Raw genomic sequence first — 25,383 nt, 5'->3', positions numbered from 1 at the left:
AGCACTCGACTTTGATAGTTTCGTCTTTCATGAAACACATCAACAGAGGTTTCATGACCTATATGACGAAAAATGAAAATATATTTTAAGATCATTTCCCAGAAGAAACACTTACTTGTAATATGTTTAATTTATCTTCCATCCACATAATTATCTTTGAAAAAGTAGAAAAAACGGGACATAACGCATATTAAACAAATTAAAAGAGCGGCGACAGAGTGTCACTGAAAGGGATTGAAAGCCATAATGAGGTTTCGTTTAACTATAAAATCGACGTTACTTTCATTGAAAGCGATGAGCAAAGCAACGACGAAAAGATCCACAGCCAGCCTTTCGTTCTAAGCATGCTTCTTTTTCATTTTCGTTTCGTGCTGATAGTCTAGCTAGGCGTTATAGAAATGATGCGTTAAACACGTTGTATGAAAGTAAAAAAACTCCAGTTCATTATAGAGCTTCGAAAATGTAGAGCACTGATATGGAGTTCTTTGGTTAGAAAATTTAATAAAAAGTGCTCACCCGGGTGGTTGGCTTGTCCACCCTATTCAGCTATTCTGCATAGTTGCTCAATCTATGTTCCGGGTATTGGCAAAATTGAGCAATGTGTAAATTTTTGATAAGCAACTTAAAATTTGATTATGTTTCCCATAAACTTCGAGATCTTGAATATTTGAAAATTTGTATGGTCCGCCGACGTTCGCTGTCCCCACCGCCCTGCCTAAACTGTCCACGTGGTAAATGGACAGCCCCTAAATGCTAGAACATCCGTTTACTTTCTTTTGCAAAAAGCACGGTTATTCAGAGGTTGAGTAAAAATATGCTTGAATTTGTGTAAATATCACTCATATTTGTTAACTCAGCCTATGAGTTTGGAGGCGAACCAGCCTCAGGCTGAAAGCCTCCTAAATAAAGATAAATCAATCAATCAATCAGTCTATGAGTAACCGCGGTTTTAGCGAAACTGAGTATACTGATTTCGCGTCAGGTTCTCCGGCCGTGTAGTTTGCTTTTGAGTATGCTTCAAGTGCATGTTGTTTTGTTTTGGGCAGTAAATGTGATATTGTTTTCTTGATTGCTGTTCAGCGAATTTCATGAGGAAGGAAAGGAACGGATTCAAGGAGAATAGAATGTACGTTTGCCAGGCAAATATCAGTCGTACCGACCTAAGCCTTAACAACTTTTTGCACAGAAGTTGAATCGATTTGTGGTATTCGACTATGTTGTTCTGTGTAGTTTGCATTATCTAAGGCAAAGTTGAGCAACGTGTGTATTTTATTCTTCGTTTCTCATACAATTTCCCATGTTGATTTTAAAATTCTCCCACGATTCCAAATTGCAACCAAATTCGTTCAAATTTGCCAAAGTTGTTGGGGACCCATTCCCATCTGAGTCTGTGATTCTAGTTACTTGTCCTTGTTCGGCTACTGCCAAGTGCTAAAATCGATGCAGATGCTTCAACGTATTTGCGCTCTTCATGGCACAAGCTTGACCCCTTGGCGACGGCAAACCTTTTTCCATTCCGTTTTTATCTCTAGGTAAACGGTAATGTTGTTTCAGAGCACATGTGAGTGAGATGCGAGAAGGTTAATCAACGATGCAATGATAGTGACACCGCGAACATTGACAGCTCGAATTGTGTTTGCGAATCAATCTGAAAAGATACTCCAGTTACGCGTTTACAGAGTGATAACGAACGCAGCAAACCCGCATCCACCTGTTCTTGATCGTGAGAGGCTGCTTCCGGTTTTGATTTGGAATTGGAATGGCAACATGAAGCTCTTGCTCCGACTGGAAATGCAATGGCAGTGAGGAGTAATCAGTTCGAATTTCCCCCCGAAGGATGCACTTGAGATTGGGAAAGTTAGTTAATTACCAAGTTGAGAAACGTCGTGGAGATGTAATGGAGAGTTTTTTTTAAACGTGACTAATAATGAAATCCACGTGATAGTTGCCTTATTTTAAGTAGAGTAATTTGGTTGCTATTCATGATTCACCCGGGTGGTTATTTTTAGCGCTTAGTGGTTGGGCGTAAGTAGTGACTTGTTGACATCTTAGTTCCACTCTATTTGAGGCATATGTAAAGTGAATCGTGACGGCAGCGTAAACGTACTGCTCTTTGTTTAATTACTATGAGTGAATTGATTGGGTATAAATTGGGGTATGCACAGATTATTTTAAGTCATTAAAATTTCCAACATAACTCCACACTCATAAAATAAATCACATAATCAATGGAAAATATCCATTCTACATAACTTTCATGTGAACTCATAATTGGAAATTTAACCGAAAAATCACATAAACCTTATGTGTCCAATGAAATCGATATGATTACCCACATAGAATTTATTTATATTATATGATATTCAGATAAAAATCATTGGGAAAATACTAAATATATAGAAACTATGCAAACACTTTTTCAATGCAGAGCTTTTACAACTAAATCTGCATTGCGCACATTACAAGTACGGTTATAAGTGCCGAAGCGCTTGCTTTAACGTTAAATCATTTTGATATTTTCGTCATACTTATTCCTTGGTTCATAACGAAAAAGTGCGCAAAAGGAAATAATACAATACAACGCAAAAGCACACTTTTATTAGCGATTCCGCACTTTTGAAAAGTCCATTTAGAAATGCAAAATACAATATTAATCGCTTTAAAAATCGTTTCATTCGGCAGCTCCACTTGGCCGCTGTGGAATTCAATACAATTTATGGTTTTTTATTGCACCACCAATTTAGAAAATAAAGATTTTTCTCAACTTAAACTAATGCGTATATTATTGAAAATGTTGCCATCTTCCATTGGAAAATGTTTTACTTCCCAGTTGTGCAAAGATTTGGAATGATTTTTAGCTAAAGGACAGCCCAGTTGTTCCACTCGGTGTGAATCACGCGATAGTCTGCAACTATTGTTTCGGTGCGATTTGTTCTTTGCCTACAGCTCGGACACTTTGTCGTCGCGGTTGAAAATAAACAACTGGTGATTTCCGTGTAAATAAAGCATACTATAAAATTCTGGTTCGCCAATGAAAGTGCGAAACACACAAGGGAGGAAATTTCCAATTGCCGTGAAAGCACTGGATGCTAATCCCGTCTAGATGGAAGCAACTTACCGGATTACAGAGGATAAAGCAAATTTTAATAAAGATCAAGTCAGATCGTCACGATGGTGATGATGGATTTGAGATATTTGATTAAATAGTAGTAGTTAATAACAAAAAGTAATTTTGAGTAGTCTACAAAAGTTTGAGCCTCACGAGCGTATTATGGATGTAGATGACTGAATTTAACAATTGATGAAATCAAATGGAACTTTAAAGCTTATTTGAAAGAAGCCTTGAATTAGTAGTAAGTTTTCTGGCTGAATGTTGAAGGTTTCTTGAAATTTATGATACCGTCAGATTACTTGGGATTGCTAGTGTAAAAGGATGCTTTGTTGATTATTCATGAACCCTTGATCGCTGGAAATACTTGTAAATATTTGAGGTGGACGAAAAGGTGAACAAGAAGGTGAACGCCTACGTTTTTTCACATTTATATGGCTGTGAAGCAACTGTAAACTGTAGAGAAAATTTATGTCTGTAACTGCAAACAGTTCGATTTTGTTTGCTAATCTGATTAAGATGTCATACTTAATTGTTTTAAAGATAAATCGTCCAGCTCAAACCTTTGTATGGGGGTATCTTCATAATCATTATACTGATGGAAAGGCAGTTGAGGTAGATAATTTTCCTGAGGAGTTGGGTCTCAACATCAATACATGTGTGTACGGTCTATACCTGGACGTGAAAATCGAAATTCCCAATTAGCTGCATTTCCTCAAAAAGAAGGGGAATACATTCTATGAAGGGAACAAATATATGTGATTCTTGTGTAAGATGTAGGGGCACCGAATTCCTGCCCCAAGCAGAAGGTCTGGAAGCAGCCAGAAAAATCAATTCAAAACAGGACAAAGAGTCATCGTTAGACAACAACGACAAGGTATCAGTGGAAGAGGTGCTTGATGAAGAAGTAGTGAAAATGGACGTGACGACCCCGGAGGCCAAGGAGAACTGTAAAAAGTAAGTGATGCTCAGAAACAGCAGCCACTGGCAGGGTTCGAGCAAAAAGAAAATTATCAAATTACTATCATATGACATGTCTGCTTTCGTTCTAATTCCTCAATTTGGTGTAAATTAAACCATTTCTGATCAGAAACGTTATTACTAGGACATCGTTACTTGCTATTATCAGAATTCGCACAAACACAACGTCAGCAGCTCTTATTATGAGACAAATTTAAATACATACATTCGCAATGGTCTTCGGCGACAGTGTCGTATGACAGAGCCTGTCATATGACATTTTAGTTTAGTACTGTAATTAGATAGCTTGTTTTGCAAGTGTCGGAAGCAAAGGCAGTCGATTATCACAGAAATTGTATCGACTACGGTGACGGCTTACAAGACTGGCCACTGGTATTCAATGATCTGAGGGATGCGTATTACTTCCAGGCATGGAAAATCATTTACATTCATGTGGGAAGATCGAGTAGCCCCTCGGTGTAACTTGCGAAAAATTCAGTTCTCACCCAACCGTTACACAAAGTGTCTCGCGTGTGCGCGTTGTATTAATTAATTTGATAATAAAGTTACTTTTTCCGATATTCTCTCAACTCTAAACCCTTCCGTCTTACATGGGGGCTCGTCCGGGAAGGAGAGTTGTTGAGACAGTGAACGCGATGTGATTTAATTTCGCTTAAATTAATCACAAGAAGTACGACGCAAATCGCATTCAAGATGGCGGAACAAATAGACCTATTATGTGAGACGTTCACGAAGGTCGGAATCATGCGAGAGTGCGAAAAACGAGGATTGCCGAGCACCGGCAATAAAAAGGCTATGGCGAAGCGGATCATCGATCATGACGCGACGATGACTGCTATCGAGGAAGAAAAGGCAGACGATGATGGTGTTCGTGTCACCAAAGGCGAGGTGAAGGACAACAGCCAACATGACGATGATTCCGAAGGAGAAAACGACGACGAGAGCCGAAATACTGCCGACGAAGAGGACGCACTCACCGACGACGACGGTGACAGTGACGACGCGGAATTCTTTACACCAAAAACGAAGACGGCGAGAACGACGTCAACACCGAAGCCAGCCAGACGCCCATCCCCGGAGCAACGACCGTACTCGTTTCGGGATGTTGAAGACAGTATTGAGGCTTTCGGAGCCGACGAGGGACAGGATGTGAAGATGTGGATGAACCAGTTTGAGGCTATGTCGAAAACGGCTTGCTGGAACGCCGACCAGAAGCTGATTATGTGCCGAAAGAAGTTGGTTGGCACAGCACGACGATTTGTGTTTTCCCAACGCGATATGACGACGTTCCGAAAGGTGAAAGATGCCCTGATTCGTGAGTTTTCTCCATTCGTACGAGCGAGCGACGTACACCGTACGTTGGCTGGACGCAAGAAGAAGCCTACGGAATCAACACGCGATTACATTTATGAAATGCAACGGATTGCCCTGCCGATCGACCTCGACGAAGCTAGTGTGTGTGAATACATCGTCGATGGCATAACGAACGACGAGTTTCATCGATCCCTGCTGTACGGAGCACACACCGTCCGAGAGCTGAAGGCGAAGTTGCTGAATTTCGAGAAGGCGCAGAAAAAAGCCGAACCGAAGCCGAAGTTTGACGACGCCGCCGGCAGGAAGAAAGAACGTCAAAAGCAGGACTCGACGAAACAAAGCAGCAAATCTGAAGCGAAGAGGCGTTGCTTCAATTGCGGTGATGCTTCCCACGTTGCGAACGAGTGCCCTCAGAAGAGTGACGGACCGAAGTGCTTCGGGTGTAATTCTTTCGGTCATCTGTCAAAGGACTGCAGCGCGAAGAAGAAAGACGGTGATAAAAAAGCAGCTTCGAAAGTAAACGTGCTGCAAAACGTAAACATTGGCAAACCACGTGTGATGATCAAGTTGTTCGGTCGCGAAATTTCTGCGATTATCGATACCGGGAGTGAACTATCGTTGATCCGTAAAGATTTGTGGAAGGAGCTGTCGAAAACCGGTGCACGTATGGAAAAGTCGACAATGAAAGTGCGCGGGTACGGCGGGGAAGTGAGCGTTGTTTGCGGAGAGGCAAATCTCAATGCCGTCATTGAAGATGATGATTATGTGATTCGTTTCTACGTTGTGCCGGTTGACGCGATTGACATGCAGCTTCTGATTGGAATGGATTTCCTTAATGGTGTTGATTATTCGATCACACCTGACGGTGCGCGAGTGAAGAAGTATCCACCGATAACCGAAGAATCGGAACAGTGCGAAGCCAAGTGGATTCGTCGCGTTGAAGAGTTCGTAGGGGAAAATGAAATAACGGTCCCGTATCAGTATCGCGACGAAGTTGTGGAAATAGTTGAGAACTATAAGCCGAAGGATTCAGTGGTTGCAGCAAACAAATTGACGATTAACTTGAAGGATAATGATGTCGTTTGTGAAAATCCACGGCGCTTGGCCCAGCTGGAAAAAGATGTGGTGAAGAAGCAGGTTGGTGAATGGATTGAAAATGGAATAATCCAGCCATCCGAAAGTGAGTACGCGAGTCCAGTTGTGGTCGTTCCGAAGAAGGACGGGTCATATCGTGTATGTGTCGACTACCGCGAGATAAACAAGAAGGTTGTGCGTGACAAATTCCCGATGCCGAACGTAGAGGAACAAATCGATCGGCTGTCGGATGCCCGTGTTTATACCACGCTCGATTTGAAGAATTCGTACTTTCATGTGCCGGTAGATGAAAATAGCCGGAAATACACCGCGTTCGTAACTAGTGACGGACAATACGAGTTCCTTCGCGCTCCTTTCGGATTGTGTACCAGTGGTAACGCGTTCGGTCGGTTCATCGCGACGGTGTTCAAGGATTTGATTAACGATGGAACGGTTATGGCGTTTGTGGACGATGTAATAATCCCGTCCGAAAATGAAGAAGAAGGACTAAAAGTGTTGAAGCGAGTGTTGGAAGTAGCAGCGAATGCCGGGCTGCAGTTTAACTGGAAGAAGTGTGTATTCCTTCAGCGTCGTGTCGAGTATCTCGGCTACACCATTCACGATGGCCAGGTGCAGCCAGCTCCTGCGAAGGTTGAAAAGCTTTTGCAGTTCCCGCAGCCGTCAACAGTAAAGCAGCTGCAACGTTTTTACGGATTAGCCAGCTACTTCAGGAAGTTTGTTCCGGCGTTTGCAAGTATCGCTCGTCCGTTGTCAGGTATGTTGAAAAAGGGAAATTCTTTTCATTTTGACGATGTAGCGGTGAAAGCCTTCAACCGTATCAAGGAGATCCTTGCAAGCTTCCCGGTGTTGCGCATTTTTCACCCTGACGGCGAGATTGAAGTTCATACCGATGCCAGCAAGGAAGCGTTGGCAGGTATCCTGATGCAACGAGCGAAGGATGATGGGAAGTTCCACCCCTGCTATTTCTACAGCCGTTTAACCAGCGGCTCCGAGAAGAATTATCATTCATTCGAGCTGGAGACGTTAGCTGTTGTGGAATCCGTGAAGAAATTTCGGTGTTACCTGCTAGGTCATCGGTTCAAGATCGTTACGGATTGCATGGCCTTTAAGGATTCCATGTCCAAGAAGAAGTTGAATGCTCGAATTGCACGGTGGGTAGTAGACTTAGCCGAATTCGACTTCGAAGTGGAACATCGTCGAGGAGAGAAGCTGCCTCACGTGGATGCGCTCTCGCGAGCAAGTGTAATGGTCGTGTCTGCACCGATTGTCGCAAAGGTGCGTGCGGCACAGAACAACGACGACGAAGCGAAGGCGATTTCAGCTGCGCTGGAACAAGGTGATAAATCCAGCAACTGCAGTGTCTACAATGGTGTCCTGTACGAAGGTGATGGCGAGTCCAGGCGGTTGTACGTACCGGAATCTATGGCGGCCGAGATCATCCGATCGGCTCATGAACAGGGTCATTTTGGAGTTAAGAAGACGAAGGAGCGGATCAGTGCCGATTACTTCATACCAGGAATCGAAGAAAAGGTCAAGCGTTGCATTGCAACATGCGTCGCTTGTATCGTAGGTGAAAAGAAAAGAGGGAAGCCTGAGGGAGAGTTACATCCGATCCCAAAGGGCGACGTTCCGTTGGATACCTTTCATGTCGACCATCTGGGACCGATGCCGTCAACCAGGAAGGCGTACAACTATATCCTGACGGTCATCGACGGCTTTACCAAGTTCGTATGGCTATTCCCGACGAAGTCAACGACCGCTGAAGAAGCCATCCGGAAGCTACGAATCATCACCGATACCTTCGGTAACCCGAGAAGGATTATATGCGATCGAGGAGCAGCTTTCACATCGGGGCTGTTCACAAGATTCTGTGAGGATGAGAACATCGAGCTTCATAAGATTGCCACTGGCGTTCCCCGAGGCAATGGGCAAGTGGAACGAGTTCATAGAATCATTATTCCGATGATCGCCAAGATGTCCGTCGATAGACCTGAAGAGTGGTTCAAGCAAGTTACTGCCGTTCAGAAATGCTTGAATAGTAGTTGGCAGAGAGCGATTGAAATGACACCCTTCCAATTATTGACCGGCGTAAAGATGCGCACCAAAGAGGACCAAATTCTTCATGAACTACTGCAGAAGGAGTTACAAAGTACCTTCGAGGAGGAAAGGAGTGAGCTGAGGAAGATTGCACAGGAGGGTATCCAGAAGATGCAAGAGGAAAATCGTAAACATTACAATCTACGCAGGAAGCCGGCTGAGAAGTATCAAGTTGGAGATCTAGTGGCGATACCGAAAACCCAATTTGGTATTGGTCAGAAGGTGAAGCCAAAGTTCTTTGGACCGTACGAGATCACCGCTGTACTCCCCAACGATCGTTACGAAGTACGGAAGATAGACGACGAGACCGAAGGACCGAAGAAGACATCATCTGCTGGCGACTGTATCAAGCCGTGGGCACTTCCGGGTCGGAAGTAGTGTCAGGAGAGGCCGTGTGGGAAGATCGAGTAGCCCCTCGGTGTAACTTGCGAAAAATTCAGTTCTCACCCAACCGTTACACAAAGTGTCTCGCGTGTGCGCGTTGTATTAATTAATTTGATAATAAAGTTACTTTTTCCGATATTCTCTCAACTCTAAACCCTTCCGTCTTACATTCATTTCGTGCATTCATTTACCTTTATTTTTTTTCATCAGCAGAATTCCATAAAAGCTTGTTATTGTAATCAATGTTTTTTTTATGTTACTTCATACGCGAAGTTTGCGATTTTCAAAGTTGATTGGAAATGCTATCTGACAGGTCTGTAGATTTGAAGACATAATTCAAATCTCCTCGTACATCTTACGGGTTAGGCAAAGAAGTGTGCGTTTGACTTGTACTGTCGCATTAATGGCCCTTCGCTAATTTTCAACTTATATTCAATTTTCATACTGCCGTACTCTAACGGAACTATCTACCTACCCTCTTCTAAGACCATTCTCTAGCTAATAAATTATCACACTAAAGCTTCATGTTAGATAGCATTTTCTTCTTCTTTCCTTTATTTAACGTCGGTCTCTGTTCCGCAATCTAGTGCCAATCACCGACGGACATCGATTGCCATCCATTGACGGCAATTGAATGTGCAGGAAGACAGCTTCCACACCTGCGTAGGATATCGCACCCATTCAACACACATGGGCCGGGACCAACGGTTTTACTTCCCTTCCGAAGGAAGACGTGGCCAGAGATTTTTATGCCTCAGAAAAATCCCACCGACCTCGACTGGGATTGAACCCAGACCCATCGGGGCGTTAGAAAGCAGTCACGCTTACCACTACACCACCGGCGCCGGCGGATAGCATTTTCAACCAACTCTTATTTTTGTTTTTGTGAACAATAGTAAGTTCTGTTTGCTCTACATCGTCATGAGTAAGAGATACAGATTTGAGTCATTCAGAAATGTTGTAGCTAATATGAAGACCTACAAAAGCTTAATACATTATTTTACGGAATTCTATTGATGAAAAAAGTTAGAAGCAAATGAATGCCAATGAATACAAGAAATGAAGGTGAATGATTTTCCATGCCTGATTACTTCTACAAGTTTAAAATTGTAGACTAGACGGACTAGCGGCTGGCACTGGTGAAGGAAAAAAGACGAACGAATTAAGGTAGGTGGGGCACAGGAGAAATCACACGGTAAATTGCCACCCAGGAAACATCAGAAGAACTCTTCACGATTCCTATGCGACACTGCTTCGTAAAAGTGTTTCAATTATTTTAAAATTGTTTTTAAGAATGTCGGCTCCGTGAAACTTTTTTAAAACATTGAGCTTTTTTTTTATTCCGTTTTGGGTATATCTATCATCGCGACCATACTTTGATCTATTGTGAGCCTAACTAAATTAAAAAAATACAATTAGAATTACGATGAAACTCTGAAGCCACGATACGGGAACTCTGAAGAGAGATTCAATGATTTTTTGAGAGCATCCCAATGAAATTCAGAAGAGAATTCAAAGCATTCTATTTAAGAGGATAGTTTTAAGTGAATACTGAGGCAAATTGCGAGAGGATTCCGAGGAGATTTAAAGCCCGCGCACATTGCATCCATTGGTGATCCGTTGTGGCAAATCTGACAGTTAGACAAAAGATTTGGTTGTCACTTTGCCGCAACGTATATCATTCATATCGAACATATACCTAGCAAACGAATATCACCTTAATTGTTTTTGACGTAGGACTACGTCTGTGATTTCTATATGGGGATAAACTTTGTGAAAACCGAAAATGGAACATGTAACAAAATTATGAAAGATTTTGAACGTTAATAACTCAGCTGCACCTGAACCAATTTCAATAATATTATCACCAATCGATCAGAAATATTTCTACGCATCTGTTAAATTTAAGATTTTATCATTTTACAAAATGTCACTATTGAAAATTGCACGAATGTGCAACTGTTGCTATGATAATTAAAATTATCACCGATTGCCTGCGAAAAGCGATTTCCCTAACACAGATTTCAAAGTTATGTTTCAACCGGTCTCACCAATCGTTGTTTATTCAATCATCGCGTGGTGAGTGGTGGTTCTCCTTTACACAACGAAAGGCTCGCCGCAAGCAGCTAGCTATCAAGGCTGGCCTCAACCGCTGATCGGATTCAGTTGCAATCACCGTGTGTGGTGGTGTTCGGTCATCAGCATCAGCAGCAGGAGTGCTTTCGGTGTGTGGCGTTGCACATTGTTCTCCAGTGCACAACGAAAGGCTGCCTGCAAGCAGCGAGCTGAAGCCCACAGGAGCATGCATAGAAGGGGGAAGAAGCCGCACCGCTATTGATCGGAATCAGTAGCTCTTCGTGAGCTGCTGTGGGCCATCTATGCCAAGCGCGTCATACTAAAGAGTATAAACAGAGAGAACCCCGCTTAAATTCCTATTCCTACACCAAACACGTAGTTCTACGTCACCAGTGCGGACAACCCCATAGGGCTGTCCCTTGTAGTTTTTTTATAATTATTTTATTTATCAAGGCTGAATTTACGTAGCTATGCGGAGCCGTAGTTAATTTTATGCGTATTGCAATGATTCTTAAAACTAAAGTTACATAGTTGGAGGGGCCAGATACGCGCGACTAACTCAAGGAGCGGATCAAGGAATCAAGTATCTTGCGGGGGCAGTTTGTGTTTTTAACGTCGATCGCCGTTGTTTTACTGACAGATGACAGTTGACGGCAAAACTGAAACGAATTTCAATAAAGGAGTATTGGTTGGGACCACGATGAGAGGAGAGACGTTTAGTTTGAGATGCAGACTGAGACTGATACGTTTTGGGAAATTGTAAAGTAATTTTATCCATCAAAATTGATGATCAACGAAGGCAATGTTGACCACTTACATCCACAATTTCAGAAAAGGTGAACATGGCGTCACACAGTGTTCCAGAACTGTTAAAAGACGGTCAAACACGTGTCTTTTTCTGCAAATCATTGAAATATGGAACGTTTTTCGTGGACAACCCCTTAATAAAAGTTTTAACTCAATAAATATTTTCCATAAACTTCAACTGGTTTGAAATGTTCTTCAAAGTTGTTCAGAACGTTCAATACACATAAATTTGTTGAATGTTATAGCACACAAGATCCAAAAATAGGTGAGTTGTTATTGATTTTACTGAATAAATATAATTGTTTCTCAATTAATTACGGTTTACTACAATTTCCCAACACATCCCATGACAAAATCAATAGGAATAGAACTTTTTGAGTGTGTTTTATTTAAAAAAATCAGCATTTCTTACAGAAACATGAATTAGAAATGAAATACTATATGATATGGGTTGCGAGATGAACTAGCTATTGTGCTAAAAACCTCGCTAATAAAGCAGTAAAAACAAAATACATGATATCAAGCTGAACATTGCATTAGGTCCTAAGTAACATTGACAGATTATTTTCGTCGACTTTCTCTTTGTATCCCAGTGGCAATGTAAAGACATTTCCAGGTATTTTCAGCACACATCAATAATAGAAGCTTTTATCTAGCATCTAATACGACAAACACAACAAGAAACGGTTATTTGCTCAAGTTATTACAGAAAGAGAAAGTCGATGAAGAGAATCGATCAATGTTACTTAGGACCTAATGCAATATTCAGCTTGATATGGGATGTTTTTTTTTTATGGAAGGCCCCTTAAAAGTGATTCTTTCCTACTTAAAATATTCTGTGAACCTCTACTGCTTCGAAGTTGTGCCCAAAATTGTTCAAAAAATCAGTGTACATGTTTTGATGTTTTGAACAACTTTGTAGAACTTTTCAAACCAGTAGTAGTTTATAGAAAAAAGATATAAAGTAAAAACTTTTATTATGTGTTTTCCACGAAAACCGTTCCATATTTCAATGATATGAAGAATTAAACTCCTAGTGTCTTCAGCAAAGTTTCTTGTTTTGAAATTTTTTAAAACTTTGCCAAAGACACCGATCCTGATATGAATTTTTTGCAAAAATATATTTTCATTCTTCCGGTGGTGTAGTGGTAAGCGTGATAACCTCTCACCCCAGCAGGCCTGGGTTCAATCCCAGTCGGCGCCGCCGGGATGTTCTGAGGCATAACATCTCTGATCACGCCTTCCTTCGGATGGGAAGTAAAGCCGTTGGTCCCCGGTTCATGAGTTGATGGGTCGATAGGTAGGGTCCAGGTGTGGGAGCTGCCTTCCTGGCACGTCGGTAGCATTGGTGCTCAGCACGGAAAACAAGATCAACGGAAAAAACAAACCAAAGGAAAAAAAAAAAAAATATCTACATTCTCACTTCTAGGAATATTAATCATTAATTTGTCAATGACAAAAGAAAGGGATTTGCATATCCAGAATCTTTCACGAGATAATGACTTTTGACCGTCTTTTCACAGTTCTGGACCACTGTGCGCTATGTTGTTTTGGCTGTGAAGCTGGAGGATCTAGAGCCTTGGGAACACCAGGAGGTCACGGAAAGTCCCTATCAAAATCGAATGATTTGAAACCCGTTTAAGGGGCTTTCGGAGCATCACAGTTACTTCCTGGTTTCTCCAAGGTGATGAAAGATTCAATACGAGAGGTTATCTGAGCATGTTGCGCGACATTCCTGGATCGCTGTCTAGGTTGAAAACGAAATGGCTTACCTCTGGCCATCATCAGGGTCAGAGCCTTGACCATCAACTCGGAGAAATCGAAGGGGTTGCTACCTGGTGGAGACCACAGCGTGGCTGGTTGCCGCAGGCTGTAGTGTGCCCTAGTTGTTTGACCTGAATTGGTTACTTTCTTATGATGACTGTTTGAAAGTATTTTTCATCATATGTCCGAAAACAGGAAGTTTGATTTACGTACGATAGATTAAGATTCTTTGCATTGGCAACCCCCGATGTGCATATCGGCACAGATATCATTTAATTCCTTTGTTGTTCGAGGCGCGTGGCTCACTATCGCAAAATATGTTTGTACGATACGAATTTCGGTTGAGAGAAAGCACATGCTCAATAAAATGGTAAAAGTTTGTCAACACATACTAGATTAGTGCACCTCATCTGAAGGAACAATCAGATTGGGCCGGCAAAGCAAAGCGCCTAATCCTTAAAGTCAGTACAACAATGGAATACCAAAGCCTATTCATCAGGTAGATAACAAGTGCCAAACAGGCTATCACTCAACCGGTGTTGAACGGACACACCGCCGGAAATTTCCACAGGAACTGCCACTTACCAGTGAAATTGGGAGTAGCTTCGTAAGCCATCCTTATCACTGCTGCAGTAATAACGGTAAAAGTATTAGCCGTGAGCAATGTCGATTGAATCGAACGAGGGGCGTAAGACGAGGTCAAAATAAGCTTCGCTTCATGAACTTTACTTTAGCTGACAACTGACACACCTTCTCTCGCTGACGCTCGGCTGATCACCTCATGAGGAAGTTCATCGCAATCTCACGTGAAGGACGATAACGCAATGCCACTGATTACGGATCATCAATCACAACATTTTTTTTAATTGATGTTGTCAACCTAAATGCTAAAATCTTTTGATCTGCGGGCTCGGAAATCGGAAGGTATTAGTGTATCAGTGTAATTAGTCTAAAGTGGCTTTGTTTTTGTAAAATGTACCTCCGAAATATTGGCAGTTTGCTCGTGCCTTCTGTCTATCATGGTGCAAATTAGTATTCTGGTGAGTACCCAGCCGTAAATGTCGTGGATGAAGATTTACTAGCCCCGTGATTGCGACCGTATGGGCTGAGGAATGACATGTAATTTTCTGAGTTGCAATAAAGAAACAATGATCTTATGATCGTCACGGTTTTAGTTGGTAAATCCCCTAGCCGGGGATATTTGCCTAAAACCTTGCCCCACGCAGTCTACACAACTGACGTCAATCACTCATAAATTATGATGGGTCCGTCCGTTGGTTAATTTGGAAAATTCCATCCAATTTCGATTGGCAATGATTTGCATGTTCCGCACGGTGCGACACACCAAGATTAAATCTTGCAAAACTTTTTCGACCCCGTTCAATTACTTCATTCGTAGTATTTAGACCACCCATCAACAGTTACTCCTATCCTACTAAACACTCCGTTATTCCCGAGAGATTGTATACATTCATTCCGGCGTGGGAACCAACTAAGCTTTTTTCCCATAAGCTAACCGCGGTTCTCATTTATGATTAAAATAAAACATGTGCACGCGCGCGTAAATAATCACCATTGCATTCCTCTTCCACTGAGATCAACTAGCAGATAAATTGACCATATCCAAACGATTCGATTCAATTAAAACTGTCAAACTCATTTAATGGTCATAATAATAATAAAAAAAAACTATTGCGTGAAGCCGGTCGGTCGCCTCTGGAATCCCCTCCCGCCTGCGACGGGACTGCACAGAATGCCGAAACGTTGGACACTGTCCAGAGAATACAAGATGATCTCGTTGCCTTTCGATGGATAGGTGGAGCAGCAGCAGCAGCAGCAGCGAGCGTCTACTTCATGTCTGCCGCTGATGATGCTCTCTGTGTGTCTTTGCTGTCGGCAGGCGAGAAGCAATCGTCATGCGCGGCTAACAATTCAATATCGTGTTCTCTATTCTATTATGTAGCGAAGCGAGTGGAGCCGCAACTTGATTACAATGGCTGTCAGATAATTTTAACAGAGACTTTACGAGTCATAGTTTCAGATTTCAGTCTCTAATCGGAGATAGTGGGTGGTGATGTGGCTGGGCGAAGATTGAGTAAGAAAAACAATTACACGTTAAGCTAATCTGGGCATTCATTTGATTATGATAGCATCTGTCAGATGCACTGCTGCTATGAGCTACTTTTTGAAGGAAAAAGTGATTTATTCACTTTTCAATTCAACCCTTGACCTGACGAGTAGTTTTTTTTTAAGACAGTTCAAGTTAATTTCATCGGCGGAAATATGCAAGTAAAGATGATTTCAATTCAACATCGCTTCAGAGAGAGTTACGTCAGATTTGCATTATTACATCTTATAAATATAATGAGAGACTTCCACAGGAAAATTGCACTTATTTGTTAAAAAATTGATTATTCAAATGAATATCAAAATTTCCGGGAAAATTAGTTAGGTTGCACTAAATTTTCTGCAAATGTTTCATCCTTTCTAAAGTTTGCGAATAAGCGGCGCCGGGGTGTAGTGGTAAGCGTGATTTCCTCTCACCCCAAAAGACCTGTGTTCAATCCAATTCGGCGCCGCCGGGATTTTCTGAGGCATAACATCTCTGATCACGACTTCCTTCGGAAGGAAAGTAAAGCCGTTGGTGCCCAGTTCATGAGTTGATGGGTTGGGATTTTCCAGGTTGAAAAATCTGTCGACTTCGCTGGGCATAGAGTATGACTGTACTTGTAACGAATGCTGCCAGATCCCGTTTAAAGGGTGTCCACGATGAAATTGCCACACTATGAAATTGCTCTAACTTTTTAACCGTTGGGTAGAATTTAATGAAAATTTGGGTGGATTTAGTTCATAGTGCATTATTTACATCCTGCAAGTTTTAAAGTCCTGTGATCAAAACTCGCGAAAAGGGAGTCGAAAGAACAGCTCGTGCGTGATAAAATCTTGCGCATTCATCACGAGAACAAGGATCTCTCGCATCGTTCCATGGCTAAAACGTTGGGAATCGCGAATTCCACGGTGTCGCGAGTGATTAAGCGGTTCGAGGAACGGATTACTACCGATCGGAAGCCCAGAAGTGAAGGAAAAAGTATTCCGTACAACACCAAAAATCACAACCGCGTAGTTGGGGCCTTCAACCGAAATCCGAACGCCTCCGTTAGGGATGTGGCTAAGAAGCTGCACCTAAGCCGAAGTTTTGTCCAGAAGGCCAAAACTAAGGCTGGGCTTCGAACGTTCAAGGTACAAAAGGCTCCTAATCGCGACGAGAAGCAGAACAAGTCCGCCAAAACCCGTGCCAGGAAGTTGTACCTCAACATGCTGACGAAAGTTGAATGCTGCATCATGGACGACGAAACATATGTGAAGGCCGACTTCAAACAGATCCCCGGCAACCTGTTTTTCACGGCCAAGGATAAGTTCAGCGTTCCAGAGCATGTCCGCACTCAGAAGATGTCCAAATTTGCGAAGAAATTCCTGGTTTGGCAAGCCATCTGCACGTGCGGGAAGCGGAGTGCACCTTTCGTGACCCAGGACACGATGAACGGACAGGTGTACATAAAAGAGTGCCTCCAGAAGCGGCTGCTTCCTCTCCTGAAGGCCCACAACGTCCCAACAATCTTCTGGCCGGATTTGGCCTCATGCCACTACTCCAAGGACGTGCTGAAGTGGTATGCGGACAATAAGGTCAATTTCGTGCCGAAAATGTTCAAGCCTCCCAACACTCCGGATCTCCGCCCCATCGAGAAGTACTGGGCGATTATGAAGCAGCACCTTCTTAAACGACCTAAGGTAGTGAAGACAGTCGAGGAAGTGAAGAAAGTATGGGTTTACATGCAAAAAACGGTTGATTCACAGGTTGTGCAGAATCTTATGGCCGGGGTTAAGGCCAAGGTGCGGGCATTTCCGTATGGACTGTAAATAAAATACGAGTAAAATGGTAAAATGAAGTTTAATAGTTATTTCTCAATCCCTGAAAATTTGATGGCAATCGGATGAAAACTCGAATTTTGCGAATCAATTTTGTGTGTGGCAATTTCATCGTGGACACCCTTTATTTTCAGATTTTTAAAATATGTTCCAGATCATCCCAGATTTTTGAAACATATTGCTTTAAAAATATTACCCTCTAATAAAAGTAAGAGGTTGCATCCAGGATACGGTTGTAGATTTGACGTAGGATTACGTGCTCGGTATATAACGGCGCCGGTGGTGTAGTGGTAAGCGTGATTATCTCTCACCCCAGCAGGCCTGGGTTCAATCCCAGTCGGCGCCGCCGGGATGTTCTGAGGCATAACATCTCTGATCACGCCTTCCTTCGGATGGGAAGTAAAGCCGTTGGTCCCCGGTTCATGAGTTGATGGGTCGATAGGTAGGGTCCAGGTGTGGGAGCTGCCTTCCTGGCACGTCGGTAGCATTGGTGCACGGAAAACAAGATCGACGGAAAAAACAAACCAAAGGAAAAAAAAAATACGTGCTCGGTATCAATATTCGGTGACTGTGTTAGGGAAACCAGTTTCTTCCATCACGATTTTCTAATGACAAATTTACGCAATTTTCGTACACAAAACGCACGGAATTTTCGGTTTATTCAATAGATAATAAAAAAAATGCAGAAATTGATTGGAGGAATTTCTTGCTAAAATTTTCCAATCGCGAGAGATTTGCGGTCAATCATATAAATTCGAGAATTGTTTGCTTTTTTCTAGCATCCTGGAGAAAACCTTACCATAATTTGAAGTGTTTTTTGGTGTTTCGGTCATAGCGAGAATTTTTATGTACCACTTTAATATTGTAACGCATTTGATCACAAACGTTTGGTTGCCGGGTACATTATCAAAGAGCTTTGGGGGTGATTTGGCTGGCAGCAAGGCGAGCGAACGTTCAATGAAAATTAACTCTTAAGCAACAATAATTTATAGTGGTCCTGAAAAGAACCGGTTTGTCGTGATAATTGAGTAATGCTAAGCTAGTATGGTGCTCAACACGGATTGAGGCTGGTGAGAGCTGTATGTTGTTTGTAACGAGTGTGATGTGCTTGGCATAGATGGCTCATAGCAGCTAACGACTAGCAACTGAATCCGATCAGTAGCGGTGCCGGTACGCCTTCTTCCTCATTCTTCGGTGGCTCTTGACGGGAGCCTTGATAGCTAGCTGCTTGTGGCTAACCTTTCGTTGTGTACTGGAGAAAAATGTACAACACCACGCTTCGAAAGCACTGCTGTTGCTGCTGATGACGACCGGACACCACCACTCAACACACGCGGTGATTGAATAAATACCGTTCGGCGAGACCGGATGGAAGTGCTTTTTGCAGGCAATCGGTGATACTTTTGATCACCATTGCAACAGTTGGAAATTTGTGTTATTTTCAATAGTGACCTATTGAAAATTGATAAAGTGTTCATTTTATCAGATTCGTAGAAAAATTTCCAATCTGTTGGCTTGTTTAGAATTGAAATCCATCAGAGTTGACAGAGTTATAAGTGGTCAAAACCTGACCACTTTTCGTAACGCGGACGATTTTTGTTTTTCGTAATATGTTGCCGAAAGACGTAATCCTACGTCAAAACAAATCTTTAAAAAAATAGTTTCTTAAGTATTTCACATAAAATTTACCTCAAATTTAGATATTCTGCATGATGGATATTTGAACTTTTTGGACGCATTGTGCCAATTACGTTTCATAACTTTATCATGATTTTAGCATTGCTTTGCTTGACATCATTTATTGAAGAGGTTAGGCCAGTGTAGAAGCCGAAAAAATGGTCAATTTCGCGATTTTTCTGGCGAACAGAAACACTTTAAAAGAATGTGGTTTTCAGCATTTTATTGAAAATGTGTTAAATGACGTTTTTCCAAATTTTGGTTTTTGAAATGTGCAGCGAGATGGCACTGCAGTCGTCTACGTGTTGGCATCCCTGGCGTGAACCGGTTTGCGGGCGGAAACTATTTGCAGCCGGAGGTAGTCCAAGAACAAGTTTCATAAACTAGAATGTTTAAACTAGTGAAGTATCTTACTAGGTTTTTGACAAAATGGCGCGCGTTTAAAAAAAGTGGTCTGATTTTCAGGCGAAAATATCAAATATTACCGTTATTACAAAACAAATTAAGATAAAGATAAAAACTCAGGTACTTCACTAGAAAAAGTATGTAGAACAAGCTACGTGCAAATTTAAGTCGATTAATCAATTTGAAATATAGGGGAAATGTTTGTAATGTCGGCCTAAGTGTCCCTAATTTGGGCCCATACATAAATTCCAAAATCGACTAAATTTTCAATAGCAACCAAAAATATCCATTATGTCCGTCCCAATGACGCGTTCATCTAGATACAATTGATAAATAGCCGATTTTTAGCGATGTGTCCAATATTAGAGCCATTTCCCCTAACTTTCGTTTCCGCCCGACTTGAAAACATGGTTTCGGGAAAAACGCGATTAAAGATAAATTTCATGTCGAGAGCGCGTATGTAGTCTCCGCTCCAAAATAATGCACAAGAAAGTGTTACGGGTATAAAACTAATTGTCCCGTATTCTTTAGACTCTAAACTATCATTTAGGACAAAAAAAAATCCATTTTTCGAACCCGCTACAGCGGCCTAACACCTTCAACTTGTAAATCTTGTGGTAATCTAAAACATTCTGGTACCTTATTTGAATAAATTCAATTCAAATTCTACTGACCGAGAGATTGAATATTTACGTAGTGTGGATTTTTCAAAGCATTCCAGGTTTTTTGTTTTAACTGGATCAAATTTTCCTGAAAATGGTCAGTAAACGCTGCCTATCACACAGTATACTAATGCTTACAATGATGCAGGCTTAGATAGCACTCAATTAACAACTGTGACTACCCCCGTCTCGATGAGTCTCATCGTCACCCACTGGTCACCATAGCCGGTCGAACTCCAGACGAATCTAGAACCACACTACCGTTCATATTTAATTTTGTAACAAACAAAGAAAAATAAATTATCGGCTCCGTAAAGCTAACGTGATTGAGCCTTCCAAATAAATGAACTAGAAAAAAAATAACAACTGTGGACGAGCTCAAAGAACACTAAGTTGAGAGCCGGCGTAAAGTCCAAGTTGTGACGTAATAAAGCCAAAGAAGAAGAAGAAGGGCATGTTGACGAAAAATGGTAATTTTGGTGACTATAGGCCGGCGCACAATAGATACGTTTTCAGGTTTTTTGACGAAAACGTATCTATTGTGCGCCGGCCTTATGTCTACGACGGCGTGCAGTTATGATGCTTTTAAGGACATTTTGGACTTTTGTGTGTGTGTTTTTTAAATTATTCAAAAATCAAACAGCATTGACATACAAAAGAAACCGGGAAATGTCAACATTGCTTTAAAAGTGCCAGTTACCTTAAATACATAAATTATCTGAGAGTCGCATCTGGCTCTCATAAAAAGTTTTAAAAGCCACGAAGAAGAAGAAGAAAAAGAAGAACAATTGGTCTAATGTATTTGGTATCTTGAAATATTGTTTGTGTTCGAATTATTTTGAAATCCCACTGAAACTCTTCAAAGGATTTTAGTTTAAATGTTTTCAAGAATTGACTCAAAACGATTCTAAAATTTCCTCAATGCTATTTTTAAACATTCCCAAGAATATTCTATAACAGTTTGTACCGTTCCATAATAAATAATACACCGTGATATTTTTTAATCTTAGTGCTGTTACTGTTCAGTATGTGCATACAATTTTTAAGAAATTTCGGCTGCCGATTAATCATATATTCAAAATTTACCGGTGTGGTTTGTGACTTGGTTGAGCATGTACAAAAGTTTGAGCAATTTGAGTAAATCGCTTCTTATTTGACTGCCCTTTTTCAAATGGCTATTTCGGCTGAAATTTTTTATTCGTTGGTTGTAAAACAATTAGTCTTTTTAACTGTATACAACCGGCACTAGTCACTAGTTCGTGTATGCCGCCGTTTTAATCTGTCTTGAGCATCGTGAACCGTTATATGAGTACACGAACGGCTCGGCAGCCAGTCAAGAAGAATGGAGTAGAACGAAAGGAAGGAAGTAATGTCACGGATGAATAACCTACAGCCGAATCCGAAGGTCAAAGGAAATGAAGAAGAAGACATAAGCAGGTACGATAGCCGTAGTAGCGAAACGAAGAAGGGGCCTCATCGATAGACGAAGAATGGGGAAACAGCAAGTGTAAGATTATAATAGTCTAAGAAAGTGGGTGAATGAGAAATGTGCACATTAAGTTGAAGCGAAGTAGCATCTGGAATAAACGTACCGACCCAAGATATCTGAAACATAAGAAGTCTCAACAGCCTCTTGGGGAAAATTAGCCTTCTGTGACACTCTCGTATGTCATTTAGTGTCCCCTTGGAATTTTTCTCAGAATCACCTTGGAATTAAAGTCAGATCTTGTTTTGTAATATTCCCCAGAACTACCTCGCAGTTCTAGTCAGAATTTCATTCCTCAGAATTCACTTGGAATTATCATTGGAATGTCTTTTGATTTAATCCAATAATTTCTAGGGAATCTTCGTCAGAATTCCAGGAAAACCGGAAGTTTGGATTTGCCGGGCGAACCCGGGAAAAATGCGGGAAAAATGCGGGAAAACCCAAATCGCACCGGGAAAGATCAAGTAACAATTTTGGTTTTGTCATAGTCTTGTAGGCATTCGGTATTGAGATATCCTTTAAACCTTTAAAACGCTTGCAATGATACTTGGAATCAATCAATTTTATATCATATACTTAAAAATATTCTCTTGTTTACACATATCCCATGTAACAATTTGGGTTTTATGAAGGTTCTGAAGACCATGATTTACGCTTGTAGAATGCTTTAAAACCTTGACAAATCTTGAGATGTTACTTGGGATGTCTACAACTTTCATATTAAGTATAACAAATCCTCAAAATTACAAAAACTATTCATTTCTTTCAATCACAATCTGTTGGGAAACGGGGAAAACGACGATTTTGTCGTTATTCCTACACATTAAATTTTTAGAATTACTTTTGGAAGAAACGTGTTCGAATTATTTTGCTACAGTTTTCCGAGTGTAGTAGTTCTAGTATAAAGCCTGAGCGAGACATATCCTGTTACGAAGCTAATTGAAGTTCTATTTTAAGATAGAGGAACGATCTCAAACTCTTTGCATGCCTAAAACAAATCGTGAGATGATTGATCCAGAGATAAATTTAAAAATAATTTCTGTTTTTTGTGCTAACCATAAGATTAGTCAGAACATCGTAGAATACCTTGGTTAGTCTGTAAAACATAAATATCTGAATCCATACCTCTCACGCCAAAGTCATGAGTTCAAATCTCACCCGGATAAGTCACGAATGATCCAAGAGCGTTAAAGGCACTCAGGTAGAATGAAAGTCATCTAAGGACACCTCGCTTGAAGCCGATTTTTTTGTTTCGTTGATTGTTTACAAGTCAGACAAAGATTGCAAGTTTAAGCTGTTTCGTTTACGACTGACTGGTGCCGCTGAGGATTAGTATTGTTTTATTTATCGTGAGGTCCGTATTTTGTTAGTATGAGATATTTTATAACCATCGATAAACCGTTATTCGAAGGCGGAGTTTCGAGCCACAGGTAGTATTGAAATTCAAATAACAAATATCAAATAAATTTTGAAAAGTATATAGAACCTATAACCGGGCCAGAGGATTGTTTAAAGTGAGTATATAAAAAAAAAGATCTGAACTCGAGGCCATTTAGAAAACCTAATAAACCAAACAAATTATATGATGAGGCTTAATGGATATTTTTTCATTAGGTCGAATCATCGTATACCTTGTTGAGTATGCAGAACTTCAAGATCAGATATCCGGGATATCGAACAAGATTTCAATTAACCTGTAAAATATCTCCACGACAATTTGGAAATAGATAAATATTTTGGTAACACATCTTTGTATCCCACAAAATGTTGTTTGGCTTATAGAACTTTAAGATCTTAACTCCTGGAAGGTTTGAAGAACTTTGAATACTGCTTTTCTCGTGCTTAGGTGCCTTGTATTGATATATGCTTTTCTGACATACCACAACTACATTTAAGCTATATTTTGAAGGAAGTTATTTTATACGATTTCATGATTCCATGGGGTTTTGGAGATCTAGTTGATCAATATGTCAATGCAAATTTCATCTCTTATTTCTAGAGAAAGTTGGAAGAAACTTCCAAAGAAAGTCTGAATCATCATTTGAGTACCTTCCCTCATCTGAGTGCTTTCCCGCATCTAGAGGAAGCCAGTAAAAGTTGAGGGGAAGTCGGAGGAAATGCCATTTTGAAGAAATAGGAGCGAGTCAAAATGGTCGAATTTCAGCACAAACTTGGTTTATTACAATTATGCGTTCTATGGAATTTGGCGAGGATAAATTTTGATCACCGATTCAGTTCGTGTGGAATTGGAACATATTTTCCAATATTATTATGGTAAAGAATTGGATCTAAACAACCATTGAATAGTCGATGTTTGAGGTTTTCTAGATCCGACTTTCAACCATGCAAATATAGAAAACATACTTTAACTAATATGACGTGATTATTTTTAGATTTTCGATGTAATTTTTCGATAATTTTTGGATCAGGATGCAAACTTTTCGGCAACATTGTATATTTATCGCACCAATTAAAAAATGGTTTACAAATGCCAAAATATGGTGCCTTTATATTCGTCAAAATTACCGTTTTTCGCCAAAAAGGCCTTTAAACTGTCAATATGAAGGCTTCAAACTGTCAAGAAATTTTTTTTTTGCTTTAAAAACGCCAGGCAAAAAGATAATTTGTCCTAACTCCAAAGTAATAAAAAAAAAACGGCAAAATAGCCAATAACATTTAAAAAAAAACATCTTTCAGTATGGAACTTCATTTGTAAAAAGTCTTCAAAAGATTGTACATTTTGTAAATCAGCCACTAGGTACATATCATGAAAATTAACACATCAAACTATGCTAGATCTGAATATCCTGCCAATATGGAACTTTCTTAACCGCGGGAACGGTGTTCAGGAAATTCAGATCTATTAGATGTTTTTTTTTTCAATAATAAGTTTATTTTTCCAGGCTCATTTGCTGTAGCTTTGCGGAGCCGATATTCATTGCTTAGATCACAAAATTACTCAAAACTAACGTTAGTAAAGCGGGGGCCGATTACTCGCGGCTATCTCAAGGTTAGGGGTAACAAATTGTAACAAATGGATGGCAGGGTAGGAATTGAGAACACAAGGTTTGCAGAGCAATGTGCTCTTGATCTCGAACTAAGCGACATACTGATGAAAAAGACAAACATGGGGGTGCACCGATGGGCAGCTAACAACTTGGGACAACACAAGATGACACTAACTACTAAATTCTCAGATCTATCTGTTTTAAAAACACATAAATTAAATTCAAATAGTCAAAATCTTGGCTAACCAAGACATCTCTAACGGATTAAAAAATTAACAGCTCTGTTATTTTCATATACCATCTCAGAAGAAATGTTTAATCATACAAGTTGACGTTGACCAACCCGGAATTAGTTTTTTCAAGTGGATAAAGTTACACGTGCAAGCAGGCGAGGGTACCAAATTACTTATTGCATGCTTTTGATAAGTTTTATTTATGTTTTTGATGAAATCCTGTCCCTCGAATCTCTGTTAATACAATGCTATAAATAGCATGACTATTATGTTAAACCCATATATGCGAACTGTTAAAGTAGTAATTGTAGTAATTTTCCACTTTACAAACGATATCAAATTGTATAATCACGATCTT

At 40.7% G+C, this 25,383-nt stretch overlaps 1 protein-coding gene across 4 annotated transcripts in view; it reads right to left on the bottom strand.

The window, feature by feature from the left end:
- The window catches only part of LOC135706986 (solute carrier family 41 member 1), a 174,363-nt gene that overhangs the window by 29,801 nt on the left and 119,179 nt on the right, over positions 1 to 25,383 (bottom strand). The gene's annotated exons all lie outside the window — the stretch shown is intronic.

The sequence above is a fragment of the Ochlerotatus camptorhynchus genome, unplaced genomic scaffold, assembly GCF_037179485.1.
Source record: "Ochlerotatus camptorhynchus isolate MF236.1 unplaced genomic scaffold, CSIRO-AGI_Acam_v1.1 ptg000300l, whole genome shotgun sequence".
In the NCBI taxonomy this organism is placed as follows: Eukaryota; Metazoa; Arthropoda; class Insecta; order Diptera; family Culicidae; genus Ochlerotatus; species Ochlerotatus camptorhynchus.
Note: the sequence above shows the minus strand (reverse complement) of the source record. Positions and strands in the feature narration are given on the sequence as shown.